This window comes from Rhipicephalus sanguineus, chromosome 1, assembly GCF_013339695.2.
Source record: "Rhipicephalus sanguineus isolate Rsan-2018 chromosome 1, BIME_Rsan_1.4, whole genome shotgun sequence".
Classification (NCBI taxonomy): Eukaryota; Metazoa; Arthropoda; class Arachnida; order Ixodida; family Ixodidae; genus Rhipicephalus; species Rhipicephalus sanguineus.
Window position 1 is genome coordinate 232,183,237 of NC_051176.1, and position 15,739 is coordinate 232,198,975.

A 15,739-nucleotide genomic window follows, 5' to 3' on the forward strand; every position below is an offset into this window, starting at 1 on the left:
GCGGCGCGACGGAAAGGCAGGGAGGTCACTGTAAGCATCCGGTGGTGAGGGTCGGGTAGGAGATGGGCGCATGGGATGAGCGCCGTATTGGAACGGCCGGATAGCGTCACTGGATGTTTGAAAGCGACGGCGACAATATCGCGCAACGTGCCCTGGAGTAACGCAGGCGTAACAAATGGGGCGATTGTCAGGAGTCCTCCAAGAAGTGCTCACTCGCGGCTCGGCCCAAGATGTAGGAAGAGGTGCAGATTGGTGGGAATATTGCTGCACAGGTGTGTAAGGCTGCTGGGGAGGCCTACGCACCACCTGGGCATACGTAAAAGGTGAGGCTACGGGCTGCATAGCCGGCGCATATGTGAGAGGCGCGGCCACGGACTGCTGATGGTGAGCGACGGGAACGGCTTGAGCGACCTCTTCGGCAATAACAGTGCGGAGCGTTGGCGGCAGACGAGAGGGCGGCTCCTGTGTGAAGGGGACCAAGGAAAGTTGACGAGCAACTTCTTCGCGCACGAAGTCCTTGATCTCCTGAAGCGTCGGCGAGTGCTCGGGAACAGTACCAAGACTCGAGAGCGAGTCGGCGTGCGATGAAAATGGCAGAGTCAGGGCGCGCTGCTTCCTCAACTCGTCATAACTTTGACATAAGGTGACGACTTCGGAAACGGTGCGAGAATTCCTGGCCAGGAGCATATGAAATGCGCCATCGTCGATCCCTTTGAGGATGTGCTGAATCTTGTCAGACTCAGGCATGGCGGCGTTGACACGGTTACAGAGATCGATGATGTCTTCAATGTAACTCGTGAACGTTTCGGCCGTCTTCTGTGCTCGAGTGCGCAAGCGTTGTTCGGCGCGAAATTTGCGGACAGCGGGTCGGCCAAACACTTCAGCGAAAGACGTCTTGAATACTGACCATGTCGGGATGTCCCTTTTGTGGTTGTGATACCACATTTCGGCAACGTCAGTGAGATAAAATACGACATGGGTCAACTTGTCGGCGTCATACCACTTGTTGTGCTCGCTCACCAGTTCGTAGTTAGTGAACCAGTCTTCTACGTCGGTCTCATCGGCACCGCTGAAAACCTTGGGGTCCCTCAGCCGAGGAACTCCGGTGCCGCTGCCGGACTGGGCGGACGGGGCCGGTTGGTCGACGTTGGTTGTCATGACCGTATTATTATTGTATTCGACATGTATCCAGTGTGTCATTTTATTTGCGCTATTTATTGTGTTTCGTTTGTGTGATAACACTAGATTGCAGTTTGCTGGCTGTAATAAGTAATTATTTTGCATTGCGCTGGATGTAACCTATATATTGTAATCATTGTGTACGCATTTCCCACCTCACTAAAATTACAGATGGTAATTGCAGCGTATATAAATAAATAAATAAATAAATAAATAAATAAATAAATAAAAGCCCCATTTCTCTCCATTTCCTTTCTCGCATCGTTACGACAGGAAAGCTCGAAGGTTATCGCCGAAAAAGATCGCCTCTGTAGGAGTGTGCAGGCGTTGATTATCCCTCTAAGCTATCTCGAAGGTCACGATTGATGTTCAAGTCGTATTTGATAAAGATAGCGCGAACGTGTTCGTGACGTAATCCGATCATCTCATTGCGGCGGCCTAATTACGTGATTCACGACTTTGATGTCCCCGTAAGTCGTTCTTCATTATTATTACTTTTAACGCGATAGTGTCAAAGAGCTCGTTCCGCAGAAATTACGGTGTCGGCGTCGGCGTCGTTGGTTGTGAGCGAGAAAATGGCGTTGTCCGTAAGCGAAAATTCGAGATAGATGCAAATAAATAAATAAATAATAAAATAATCTTCGGTCCGAGAGACAATCGGAAGCTATAGGCCTTCTGCGTGGCAAGCAGGTGTTCTACCACGGTGCGACGCCAGCTCTTGAAACTGCTTCGGTAAAAAAAAAAACGCTATAAAAATGTCATGTAGAGGGAGGAGTCATCTTAACGCATGCAATATTGCGTGGCAGAATCGTCGAATCGCATCAGGCGTCAGAACATGTGATTTGCGCAACGAATAAGTGGTTTAAAGCTACCCACACATTACAGAGCGTGCAGCTGCGCAGGTGCGCGCGTGTTGCCTTAGGGACGCGTAGCGGGTACTTCGCCAATTTGCAAAAGGAAGGATTGTGGTGCAGCGGGCACTTCGGAACTGTACTAGCAGTAGGCATTCTAGGATAGTTTGAAACAGCCAATGTTACGCGCACGAACGTTCCTTTCCTCGCGGCACGGTTGAAGGCGATGCGCACGGGGCGATGCTCAAGCGTCCACCAAGTTCTTGTTTCCTCGCCTGCAACGAACGCAGATTTTGCTGCATGGACGCGAAAACGTGTGATGCCATCGGTTTGATCATCTTCTTTCTCTCTCTCTTTTTTTTAAATCACGGGGAGTATAAGCAGTCATCGTTTCAAAAAACACTTTCACCTGTTTTTCGGAACGTTACAACTTGCATCTTTCGCCAGTGCCGCCTTTTTCTCTACGTTTCACCGGCCGCTAAACCGGCTTTCCTCTCTGCATTATACAGTGCGCTGCAACATTTGGCCAGACATTTGCGGCGCACTGTGCATCTTTTTTTTTTTATATACAAGAAACAAAAATAGCAAAAATAAACGAAGAAAACCCTTTTTTTATTCTTCGTATAGAACGTGCTGCGTGGAGCAGCCTTGCGCAACTGTTCAAACAAAGCCTGCCAACGGTGGGTTCCGCATTCAATGACGCTTTATGCGGCGCACATCCTGACGTTATTATAGGAACAAACGAAACGCTGCGAAATACAGAAAAAAAAGCACAAAAGGCGCTGCTGTAGAGATGCGCGGTTACAAACAACTGAATTGTGAGAAGCGCCTTGAACAACTTGCACGAGAAAGTGGAAAAAAAAAAAGACAGGTAATTATTTATCATTCAAAGATTTAAAAAAAAATCACCCGTAGAATTGTCACGTAGGAAAATTCTACTTGTTACGCCGTAGATTAATCTCAGAGGCGGACATGAATTGCACGAAAAATGAAAATCAACGTTTCGGGAATTAACGAAGTATTGCTAATTAACCTCGGAACTAATTAATGTAGACACATTTTCGCAATTCGCGATTTGTAGCCGGCACTTCGAAGGTCATGTAAACGTGGAACGCACTGTGGGGATGACAGCCGTTTCCAGATACGCGCTCCGAAGGTTTGCGCCGATATGAATTGGTGTTTTAGAAATTTTCAAACTTCAATGAATAAAAAAAAAAGTCTTTCTCTTAAAAGTTATACAACAGTGCACTTCTACCTGAAGTTAGCCTTTATCTCAAAACAGCTGCTTTATTCAGAATTGGTCCGCAGTGGATGTATTACCTTGAGAAGTTAACTACGTATATTGCAACATGCGCGCTACTTCATTAGTTGAAAAGCTGGTTATTGAACGCGTGCTAATGATTTGATCATGCATAATGACTGCCAGAGTAAGAGATGTGCGCCAATTACAGCAATTCAGCGCAGTGAAAAAAAAATATTTGTGCCATATGGCGCAGGCGGTTTTCGAAATGCCTGTGAACGCTGATAAAACAGTACCTGTACACACACACACACACACACACACACACACACACACACACACACACACACACACACACACACACACACACACACACACACACACACACACACACACACACACACACACACGCGCGCGCGCGCGCGCGCACGCACGCACACATACACGTACACAATGCACACGCACACACAGATACGCGCGCGCACGCACATGTGCAGCTATAAAAATCTCTCGTGCTATTGTGTATACTCCTTCTTTTGCCCTTGTTCAAGCACTCTGTGTTTTCAATGTGCAACGGCCGAGTGCCTCATGTTATGCGTTGCGTAAAGGAAACGCCGTCTATTGAATTTCTGTATAGGAAAAAAAATTCTGACTCCGGTGTCTGTGTTGGTCCACAAAGCGCAATTCTTGAGTCGCAAAACACGGCATATATAGTGCGATTTTTTTTTAGCAGGCACACATCAACTGTTTCTTTTATTTTTTCCCAGCTTACCTGTTCGGCGCTTTTCGTTCTGATACGCATAAAATGTCCGGCAATATGATCGGTGCTTTCGAAGGTCGGCGAAAAGCTCGGCATAACACAACGTGCCGGAGAAATTTGAGACACAGATAATATAATGAGCTTCCTTTGCAGGGTAACAAACCTGACGTGCGTCTGGTTAACCTCGCTGTCTCTCCTTGCTTCTCTCTCTGCTGAGGGCACGCGATGTGAAGCTGAATGTTTCAACCGGATCTTCCCTTCCAGAGCACAGGAAGAAAGTCATAGGTTGCCGATAACCCGTGCGATATGCGCAATTCAAAGGCAATATGAAGTATAACTTACAGCGTACGTGGACTTGAAAAAAATGTCCGCGAACGTTCTAAATGGAGGCAAATTGCCGGTTGCAAACCGATCAGCGCTTCGCACTAGCCTTCTATTGCGCGCGCGCGGGTGTATGTGTGTGCACATCAGACATTTGGACACGCGTGAAGACAACTCTAGCTCAGGATTCGTCGCGAACATTCGAGATATGCAGTAGATAAAAGCAGTTCCTCGGTTTCATTCGATTGCTTTTTTTTTAGACGTGGAATAAAGAACGCCTAAACGATGGTGCAAAGTCTTTACTCAGTTCGATACTTCTGGAAAGCTCATTCCAAGGGAGAGTTCCACTGCATTCAGGTATGCTATCAGCCCCACAACTATTTCGGCATTATGAACTTGTTAGCTTGTCGCAGTCCTTGTGTTCCTTCACGTGTTTCTTTGGATGCATATACTATTCGAAACAGGGAAGTGAAATTGCTGTCTGTGATGAACTATAGCGATCTATACGCCTATAGTGCGCAGATATGTTTCGTTCACAACAGCAATTCAGATATGCGGCATTGTATACGTCAGAGAAACGTTGCTACAAAACATGCAAGACGTTTCCACTACACGAAAAATGCGAGTCCGTCAGGAACGGGTGCCCTCCCTTGACCAAGTAGGGCGATGAAAACGCGATGCAAAACGATTGGCGATGAAAAACGCAGGGGAGTGGGGGGGTGGAAGTTGGGGGAGGGGTGTCGTGCTGGCCGTATCGGCGCTGTATCGCTTCATTTTAGTGCGTATTTTATGACATACAGAAATTTCCGGTGAGTGCAGCACGTGCCCGGTATCCATACACCCCCCATTTTACGAGGGCTACGTTCCTTGCTTCACGTGTAATCGATATCACACACACACACACACACACACACACACACACACACACACACACACACACACACACACACACACACACACACACACACACACACACACACACACACACACACACACACACACACACACACACACACACACACACACACACACACACACACACACACACACACACACACACACACACACACACACACACACACACACACACACACACACACACACACACACACACACACACACAACGGAAACAGGTGGTGCATAGGAAAAGATAATAAGTATGGTCAGCGATTAATATCTTCTGCTGTTTTGCGTCCTAAAATCACCATATGATTATGAGAGACACCTAAATCTAAGTACACGGGCTTCTAACATTTCGCCTCATATATACAGCAGTTATTGACAATAGCACCAGCCGGCTCCGCAAGCGAAAGTCAAGTCACACTGCGAGAAACGTAAAGAGACAGGGCTCGTCGCTAATAATAATAATAATAATAATAATAATAATAATAATAATAATAATAATAATAATAATAATAATAATATTAGCATTAAGGCAACTTCCCACCACAAGTGGTGCCAAGCCTGAATTGAACAGCCGAGCTGGGCAGCCTTTTTTCTTTCTTCCCCCCTTTTTTTTATCTTTCTCTCTATTTTTTCTATCTCTTTATTGTCTGTGTTTCTTTTTGTTTCTTTCTTTTTCTCTCTTTTTTTGTTTCTCTCTCTTTGTCTTTCTGTTTTGCTCTCTCCTTTTCTTTTTTTGGTCTGCTGTCTGTTTCTATTGCTATCACTTTCTCACTCTCTCGCCCATGGGAGATATTGCATCCCACGCCGGACAAATGGGCGCAGCGGGAGAGCGCGCGCATGTTTGGGGAGCGAAGCAGAACACGATGAAGAGGACGAAGAAAGCGCCCGCGCTGGCAGAGTTATTGCGTTGCACGCGTTAAAGGGCCCCTCACCAGGTTTGACAATTTTGAGCTAACGAGCGCAATGCATACACTGGGCGTTCACGATCACGTCTGCCAAAATTTGCAACGCTACGCGCCGCGGAAATGGGTCAAATTTCAAGGTGAACGCTGCTTGCCCTTCCTCTCGCGGGCGCGCGCTTTAGAGAATGAGGGGATGACGTACATGAGAAAATGGCCCTATGTAGATGTATAGTGCTGTGACGTCGCTCCTCTACGTAGACGACTGTGCTCTGACGTCGCCAACAGTAGCACGTGACACTACGATAATTATTTGACACGACATGTGTAGTTTGTGTAATTTGTTGCTTGAACAGATTAATAAAACTTGAGAGAAATAATGAGACACGCAAAGGGAATGTGTGCGTCTTTTTCATTTTTTTTTCGTGAATTGCAGCGAGATGCGGGGCTAATGTGCCTCCCTTTCCCATGCGTTCGTGTCCCCGCGGTTAGCGCATCGAGCAGACGCCAGCCCTGGAAATGAAAGTAATGTTGTGGCGCGTTCGAGCATTCATTATGCTCATTTATTCTACCGCGTCCAAGTAAACGTTAATGCCGCACTGGCTCATGATACCGCCACTCTCGTGCCCGTACAAATGTCTCAACTTTCATGCCCGTCCCGCAGAAACAGGCAGTACACCACAGAGAACGCCGACAAAACGCCCACGGCCGCTACATAAAAACAAAGGTAGCGGCTGTGCAACGCCGCTCGCGTGCTCGGGCTGGCTCGGGCACGTCATGCGCACGTGACCATGCATGCGCATGACGTGTTCATGCGTATGTGTCAAGTGAAGAGGGCCGGGAAGGGATTTGGCTTGCGAAGGCTACACGGGGCGAGTGGCAAGGGTTTGAAACTCGCCTCCTCGCATCATGGTTTCGCGCCGTTACAAACTATTGTTTTTCTCAGCTCGTAATGAACCGATTTGAAAAATTCTTGCGGCATACTGCTCTTCATTTGGCACACAACAACTTCCAGCGTCTAACTAAAATTTGCTATGTGGCCTGGTGAGGGGCCCTTTAAGAAAAGGTAGAGGCCATTCGTTTTAGGGAATACGTATGTACCTTCTTTTAATAAACTTTAGCTGTAAGTCCAGCCTTGTCCTGCGCGTCTCTCCTTTTAGTGCTCGCGTCGTAACGTGCTGGAACCCTTCACCTTGTGGCCATTCATGATGATGATAGTTTTTTGCGAACGCGTAACAGCATAACTAAAAGCATAACAGCTGCGCTGTAACAGCAACAACAACAACAACAACAACAACAACAACTATAATAATAATAATAATAATAATAATAATAATAATAATAATAATAATAATAATAATAATAATAATAATAATAATAATAATAATAATCTTCTTCCTATTATTATTATTATTATTATTATTATTATTATTATTATTATTATTATTATTATTATTAACCTGTGGAGACAAAGAAACGCGCCTGCTCAAGAGCCAACACCGCTCCGAAAACCGACGAGGCAAGCGCTTAAATGCATCACGACCTCTCGTAGCAGTAGTCGCGGCGGTAAGGACTATACACTACGGCTGACGAGTTAAACGCCGAGTTGGGGAAAAGAAAAAAAAAACAGTAAAAGAGACTGAACGAACACAAAGGCTGCTGAGGGGGGAAGTTATTGAAATCGAGAGTTCGACGGAAGCACGTCTGGTCGCGATGAAACGCGACGAAAGAAAGAGAGCACAGCGACCAAATAAAAGTTTACAAGACAGCTTGACGTTTCGGCTTCCATACGGAAGCCTTGTTCACAACGAGGTTAATCAACTGTAGAAGTGTATCTTAAATAGGCTTCAGCACGTTGACGCAAGCACCGCACGTATAGGACGAGGGGAGGTTTCTATCATTTCGATTAAGTGTGGGCCACGCAAAATTGTATCTCGAGGGAGTCGAGATGCAGGCATGATTTCCAGTTTCTTTTCATCCAGTCAGTGATGCGATAAGCCGTGTTCCGCCAGTGCACTTGACGCCACTTTCCTCTTATCCACATCGTTCCGATGTTGGCGCAGACGCTGTCTAAAGTCGCGGGTCTCCCCGATGTAAACACTTTCGCAATCAGGGGATCTTGCCCACAACACCAGGAAAGGCTTCATTCGGTAGCCTGTCCTTGCCATTTATAAGTGCGTTACAGGCACGTGAGCAACTTCAACGCCGTAATTACGCAGCTACGCGTGATAAGGCCACGCTTATCCCGGGCACGTAAGGAACAGGAGCCCGTTTCCTCTGTCTGACACAGCTTCTCCTAAACTTTGATTTGGTCGGTGTACTTTCTTTCTTTCGTCAGGAGAAGTTATTTAACTGTCACACCTGCGCTAGGGGGCCGTGTTCGGCATGATGATAAATTTTCTCTTTGTGCGTCTCTGGCCAGGCTGTGCGTCCTTCCTGCGCGATATTGTGCGTTCCCATTCCATCTTCGATTTTTTCAAGAAATGAAGCTGCTGTTTGGGAATTTCATTTCGCCAGCCTGGGCTTCCCCGAAGTTCGCCCGTCATTCTATCCCCCGGGACATCGTCGCAGGGCTTCAGCCACGGCGACGCTTATAAATAGTTGTTTACAGCGTTATCCGCGATGCATGTACAGCGACTACCGCGTTGATCTTTCGGAAGAGCCCATCGCTGTGTTTTTGACACTTTTTATATCGTCATTAGCAAAAAGTTGTTAACTGTCCTAAGCTTCTTCTAATCTCCGCAATATCCTTTATGTCTCAATGGCAACCTTATACAGCACCCTATATAACGCCCCATATATTTCTTCCTGGACACCCTCTGCCTGGGGTGCCCAAATAACACCCGACGTGAAAGGTGTATATACGCGAGGTGCATATATACAAAATGATTTACACAACACCCTCAAGGGTGTAAAAATGTTTAGTTTGTACGCTCACTCTGGTGTTTTATCATTTTAAGTTTTAATCTCCTTTAGGTACAATTTTTTAAATGCGAAGCATTTCTTAGCGAACCTCTGGCACTTTGAGCGTTTCTATCTACGTATCTATCTATCTATCTAGCCGCCTACGTCTGGGTGCTCTCATGATCGCCTACTTAACTTGGTGTAGACCAAAATTTGCATGGGAGGGTAAGAGGATTTGACGAATATGATTGCCTGGTCATGACATGAATAACGTTAAAATCCTGTCGCGTACGTCTTCAAACCCTTTCCACTAGACACCTGCGGCACATACCCGTTTACCACGGGCCGCGGTGTACGGGTATGCGCCACAGGTGATTGACAGTATCTACCCAGGAACGGCGAGAACAGACATTGGTAACTTAAATGCGAGAGTGTTAAGGTAAACCGTCATCGGCAGCGTTGACTTGCTGAATAGAAAGAATGAAAATTAGGATCCCAGCAGGAATCGAACCCAAGCATTCTGCGTGGCAATCAGGTATTCTACCACTGAGCAACGCCAGGTCTATACACTGGTTTGGAAAAACAGCCTACGCAGGCGTAATATCGGTGCAACGTCAATTGTGGTTGTGGTGCTGGCTATCTAATTTCACAAGAAAGAAATAAACACTACATGATGCTCCTACGATGTGTACTCCTACGATACAGGCGTCATATCAGATTAACGTCTGTAGTTCCAGTCTTGGCTCCGCTTTTATAGCAGTCTAATAAACATTACGTTAGTATTCCTATGATTCAGCAAGCTATATTGAAGCATTGCTCGACCCTGGAGGAATACATTAACGAAAGTTACATATGATATCGACATCACCGCAACGTAAAGTGCACTTCGTCCACCAGAACGACGCAATGTCCTCTTCATTTCTTACGAGGCTGGGCGATGGCCTCATGCTGACCGAGGATGATGCCAGATTGATTGACAGCCGCTTTGTAGACTAGGCTACGTAGGCCACATACGCCCAGGTAGTCTACGAATACGACAAACACCATCCACTGATGTTGGTCTACGTAGCACTATCCTGGCCTACCAGCCTCGACGGCCTATACCTCACCAACGCGAACGGTGGCTTCAGGTTCCGACATGTCGCCGGCTCTGTCGACAGACAATTTGTCGACGAAATGATCGAGGCATCCACGAATTCCACCAGCTCTACTATACCACATACTTCACTACACATGGACCCCTCGTCACCACGATCACGACCGGATCCTATAACAAGTCATGACCAGCTGCTGGTGCTCACTGATCACGGTGATGATGCCCTTGTTCAAGAACTGCGAAGAACTTCTTGCACACATGCACACGGGTTCGTGAACGTGCGTGCGTTCTCGGGACACGTATGAGCACTACATATCAGCTTACCGCTTCTGGTGTTGGCGATACGCACGTTGCCATTGGCAGCGTTACCCAACCGTAAACAACTGATTATATAACACATATGCGGCTCTTCAACATATATATGTGTGCGTTTAAGATTTATACAAATCTTTAGCGTCATTTTGTAACGTGTCGCTCAGTAAAAAAAAAGTTACGCCACAATCTCCTACCCGCCGCATGCTTCGCATAACATCGACTCCCACGGTACGTGGGATCTGCCGGATTTTTTAGAAAGTAAGCTCCAAAGTGCCTGCTTTTTGATCAATCCCCCGGAGTTCCCCGCTATACGTCATCGCTTGGCAGTAAAAGCTACGATAATCAACGCGAATTGTGAGCACGTACGTCACTGTAGGTGACAGCGTTTATGAATAACGCCGTTGATGGCGTCAGACATTTTTTTTAACTGTAACTGCATTTTGCCCGTCACTCTTCTATTCTCTTGTTATTTACAAAACAGTTAAAGAATTCAGTGAGACAAATGCATCCTGGTCCTTAGTGCACGTGTGAATAAGAAAAAAGAAGAAAGAAAATTCGTACCACTTTATACTTCTGCTGCCAGTGTCGTTTAATTGTACAAATATGGCGCAACATACTTACCGCTAAAGAAAAAAACGGGGACGGTGAAAGAAACACAAGCCACGACACGGGCAACGACGCAATGAACGAATATATCTTAATGGGACAGCTGGCGCGGACCGTCGTCAATCCATGGACGCGCAACAGGTGCCTTCAGTTTGTAAGCTCGTTTCAAGCGTTCCTCAATAGAAAGCCTCTATACAAACAGCGTACGCTAGCGAGGATGCGTACGTTATGAGGGGTCTTACAGAATACTCGAGATACAGGTAGCACTGTATCTCGAGTTTTTCCACAAGTGCCCACGGCCCACAGCGCAATTTCGCGGTGCCTTAGTGTTAAGGCTCCCCAATTTTCTATCAGGTGACGTCTGCGCGCAGCTCTAAGCGTTTGCATATGAATGCATATAGCGAAAACGTGCAAGACAAAAAGAAAATGAAATGCCGCTCATTCGTATGTTTTCCTTAGGGGTGTGCGAATATCAAATTTTTCGAATACGAATCGAATACGAATATCCACCTTCGAATATCGAATCGAATATCGAATATCAAAGGAAAAATGCCTCCACAGTAACAATATATTATTTAACATGTAGCTATTTGAAAAAAAAAAAACATTAACAGCCTGACTGGCAACAAAACATACACTGCTATCGCCAGAACACAATGTCCAGGCTAGCACAATGCACATCACAACGCAAGCAAATATCACGGCACAATGAAAGTAACGACTAGATGTTATCATGAAGAAATATGAGTTGCTCCACATGATCAGGCAGCAGTCGCTCCCAGGGGCGTAGCCAAGGGGGGGGTTGGGGGGGTTCAACCCCCCCCCCCCCGAAATTTTTTAGTTTTGCTTGCGTATATAGGCACGCACACATACAAACGCACGCACGAACATACATAAAGTATGGTTGAACCCCCCCCGAAAAAAATTTCTGGCTACGCCCCTGGTCGCTCCCTTCTAACAGAGACAACACCCCCCCCCCCTGCCACTGAAATGGCACGCTCGCTCGGAACAGAAGTGGCTGGTATAGGGAGGTACGTACATGGGGCAAAGCTTTGCCAGACTGGGGTATCTGAAGGTGCCTACAGTCCGCCACCAGTCACATGGGTCACTGTCTTCAGAAGTGGTCCCGCATAGTGAACGAGTGGTAGTGCGGCACGTTACGGCCACATAATATTGAAAATTTACGGTTACATGATCGCCAACAGCGCTGCACGTCGGAGATGCACCCGCAATAAATCATACGTATTTGGGCGCTCGTCGCAGGCAGATATCGTGCCTCCGTGTACTTACGATGTTTATCGCTCCTCTCGGCAACGTTTTTAGCTATACGAACGCAGCAGAAATGTGGAAGACGAGTTATTTTATGCATGGTAATCGAATCGCATATTCGAATTTTTCGAATATTCGAAGTTATCGAATATTCGAAACTTTTCGAATACACGATTTTCGAATCGAATACGAATATTTCTAATGTAATATTCGACGAATATTCGAAACTTTCGAATATTCGCACACCCCTAGTTTTCCTTCTTTAACTTTTGGGGATGTGTCATATTATGATTATTATTTTGCACGGGAAGCTGCGTAGCAGGGGTGTCGTGATACTGCGGTTGTCTGCCACGGTGGCACAGTGGGTATACGGTGCTCGGCTGCTGACCCGGAGGTCGCGGGTTCGATCCCGACCGCGGCGGTCGCATTTCGATGGAGACGAAATGCTATAGAGGCCCGTGTACGTGTGCGATGTCAGTGCAAGTTAAAGAACACCAGACGGTCAAAATTTCCGGAGCCCTCCACTACGGCGTCCCTCATAACCATATCGCAGTTTAAACCCAGATATTATTAGTTATTATTGTGATATTGGCGTTCCAACTCAATTATCTCCGCAAGATGTTTTGCAATCGTCATGTGAAGCGGAATCGCTGAGTTCACCTCCTGTAGGAAAAGAGAGGCGGATCGGCAGTCGAGTACCACGTATGGCCATCACCGTATTTCTGGAAGCCCTGTTCGCTTTCGCTTTCCTGAAATGATCGCGATCGCTCAGCCGCACCACAGACAAGGGTTTCCGGCTCCCTTCTTCCGAAAGAATCGCACTTGCCGACACACGATCGATCACCTCGTATTGTAGAGCTCTGTATTTCTCCCAAGTTGCAGTTAATTTCGTATATACGTAAATTTTTATTCTGCCTTTTTCTTCGTCCTCTTCTTCTGTCCCTCTGCATTCGTGATCAATTTGCACCTAACTAACTAACTAACTAACTAACTAACTAACTAACTAACTAACTAACTAACTAACTAACTAACTAACTAACTAACTAACTAACTAACTAACTAACTAACTAACTAACTAACTAACTAACTAACTAACTAGCTAACTAACTAACTAACTAACTAACTAACTGTTGTGTCTGTATCTGCACTTCGGCGACGGCGCAACAACGGCTTGTTTGTGCAATGCCCTCGACAGAATGCACGCGCAGGGGGTTTTGCATGCAAACTATAGATGGCAATGGGGGAAGTGAAGGGCAAGCGTTCCATGCATTTCTGTGTTGCATGTGCGTTGCCAGAAACGAGGGAGAGAGAGAGAGAGATAATGTCCCGGAGAACTGCACTGCAAGCGTTATATCCGTGATAGCGCCGCCGCACGTGGAGCTCGAACTCACAACCGGTGCGTTTGCCGGCACTGAAAAGCAAACACAACGCACGCGCCATATTTTAGAGCAAAGAAAAGCAAGATTGCAAAGCAGCAGATGTGTGCAATGCGCGAAGGCCCACGGTCCGCGCACGGCGATTCTAAATATACCACATGCGTTTCCATACGCCTAACGGAGTGCACCACCGTAAGGAACGCTGCTTTGCCGTCTACAACGGCGCCCCCACAGGGAGCGAACTGTAAAGTGCGCCGTCTGCAAGCGCCTCGGTCCAGGAATCGGTTAAAGCTTTCTCCGAAGGCTCTGTCGCCCTTCATTGACAGCCAAATACTGCGAAAAACGATTCACGTTGCCCTAACGCTTTTTCTTTTTCCCCTTTGTTTTCGCACCGCCGCTTGCATTTGCGCTGGTTGCGCGCTTGACGGTGGCGACTGGGTGATGTTCCTGTCGTCTGCTGCAAGTGAGACGTTGACCAACGAACAGGGATCATTAGCTATTGTTGACTCAATCGACGCGGCACGTTAACATTTTGTTTCAACAGGAAACAGTTGCCACTGCAGGTATCAAGAAAAAAACTTCGACATCAGTTATTTAATTTTTACGGATACTGCGCTCAATTGTTTGGGTCACGCAGAGAAGAATCACTGCACTTTAAAGTGTGCGTAGAAAATAAGTAAATCCGACTCTGTCACCGCCTCGTTTCGCGTGCACTGTCATCCGCAACTTTTCTGCCGCAAACTTTCGAAATAGGTTAGGCTCTGCGCAAATTAATTGCCTGTAAATCGCGTTCCGATGGCTTCGCGACAGCCGTGACTGTCACTGGCGCGCTGCCGCAAGCGAGCAAAGCCAGCTGAAGAGCGCGCGTGTCGGCGCGCGCGAGTCGAGGGAGTCGAGAACGGCACTCACACAGCGTTGTCAGTAGCTGTTGACAGACGAGAGTCGCCCGAGTTGCGGCCCAGTTGCACGGCGGCGAAGCGTCAGAAGCGCTGCCCCGCTGATGCGCCTTTGAAATACGGCACGCAGCGGCCATTGGAAACCTCAACGGCGCCCTCGCTTATCGGCCGCGGGCGACAGCCCGGGTTGCCTCCGCAGGCCGCCACACGACGACTCGGCGGCGCTAGCGGCGCGGTAACGACTTGACGCGGCTGGCGGAGTCGCCGCTCTCTCTTGCGTCCGCTCCGCTCTCCGTTTTCACTTTCACACTTTTGCGCCGGTTGGCCTTGGAAGTGCGAAATAATTCGTGAAGCTCACAGCGGCCTATCCGCTCGTAATACAAACCGGCATGCACGCCCTTTGGTCTGTAAGATAAGCGCCTACACGAGCCTTCGCCCCGTCACCTGTTATACTGCCGAGATGTCGCCGCGCTATACCATCACGTTGCGCGTGTATTAGTAACTAGGTGCAGACTTCTTTCCCGATTATTGTGGAAACTTTATGACAAGTTGAAGGCCGCTGAGGTACCACCACCACTAATAGGTGGCCCGTTAGTCCGCAACTCCGGATAGTAGGTCGCAGGAAGCGACTGGATTTCCGCGTACTAGTTTACACGTCTACATCCTTCCACCGAAGGATCATCATCCGACGGAGGTAGCGCTGGATTTGGCCCTCATTTTCGGGGCTCGGGCCGCTCAGAGTGGGCGAGAGAGAAGGAGAGGCGAAGACAGCGCTTGTGCGTCATCGATTGGTTTCTCCCGGGAGCAGCGTGTGTAAAGATAGCTCTGAACAGGTTGAAACTTGAACTTGACCCGACTCCTGCCTGCCTGCTCGACTCGGTGGGAGACAACAGCAAGGCTTCATCGATCCACGGTTGCCCGGTTGCTCCCTACGTTCCCTTGCCTCGCATTTCGATGTTGACGTTTCCGGTCGCGTCGACGCCGACACAGCACGGCAGCTTGTCCGGCCCAATATCTTTCCAGTCGCACGCGTAATTGAAATAGAGAGAATTGTAAGATGCACGGTATAATGCTCTCGGCATTGCTGCGCTTACACGAGTCTGCTGAACGTAATAGTTCTT

General features: G+C 47.5%; 1 protein-coding gene across 1 annotated transcript in view; it reads right to left on the bottom strand.

The window, feature by feature from the left end:
- Positions 1-14,722, bottom strand: part of LOC119374461 (ataxin-1-like) — a 166,264-nt gene extending 151,542 nt beyond the window's left edge. The window contains exon 1 of the mRNA XM_037644575.2: positions 14,632-14,722. The gene's annotated coding sequence lies outside the window, so the exon portion shown is untranslated. The remainder of the gene's footprint in view (positions 1-14,631) is intronic.
- Positions 14,723-15,739: the final 1,017 nt, after the last annotated feature.